This window comes from Frankliniella occidentalis, unplaced genomic scaffold, assembly GCF_000697945.3.
Source record: "Frankliniella occidentalis isolate FOCC.00 unplaced genomic scaffold, Focc_3.1 Scaffold73, whole genome shotgun sequence".
NCBI classification, from domain to species: Eukaryota; Metazoa; Arthropoda; class Insecta; order Thysanoptera; family Thripidae; genus Frankliniella; species Frankliniella occidentalis.
In genome coordinates this window covers 321,305-322,089 of record NW_026267203.1, presented here as the reverse complement: position 1 = coordinate 322,089, position 785 = coordinate 321,305, and positions in this window count along the sequence as shown.

The following is a 785-nucleotide window of genomic DNA, read 5'->3' as shown; positions in this document are numbered from 1 at the left end:
CAAAGTTTAGCGGTATTTTGCATTTCAAAACGAATCGAATGCGCCTTTTCTTTCTCGTCGAGCGCCCAAAGCATGACGCACTATTCCTAGAGCAAAATTTTAATCCCTCACCCAACATTTTCCGTCAAAAAAGTCAAATCTACATACATATACACACATTTAAAAATATAACGACCAATTGAGGAGACAATGAGAATAAAGCTGCGAGTCCGCGAGTCCGTCTATCCGAGAGGAAGCGAAAATGAACCGGAGTGGCATCCGCGGAATAATTGTAAAATCGGCCGGAGGAGAAAGCGAGAGCGAGATAGATGGAAGGAGAGACAGAGAGAGAGAGAGCGAGAGAGAGTGATGGAGAGAGAGAGAGAGAGAGAGAGCGAGAGAGAGTGAGAGAGAGAGTGAGAGAGAGTGTGAGAGAGAGAGAGAGAGAGAGAGAGAGAGCGTTAATTTCCCTACTGCCCGCGTTCCCTTGGCAAGGGCTCGACAAATTGGACGGTGCGGCGCGATTTGCAGACGTCATATTGCGCGATGATAGCAGCGGCGCCAAAGGGGTAGCGGTAAACAAAGAGTGAGAGAGAGAGGGGGGGGGGGGTGAAAAAGCAGAGAGAAAAGAAGAGGAGTGAGAGAAAGGCGGCAGCCCACTGGTTGGCCTGGAATGCAGGCGGCGGGCTGGAGAGGGCGTAAATACAGGGCAGGGCATGGCGTATGCTGTGCCTAATAGCGAGGAGAGAGGGAGAGCGTGAGTGAGGGAGAGAGTGAGTGAGAGAGGGGGAGGGAGGAAAGGGGGG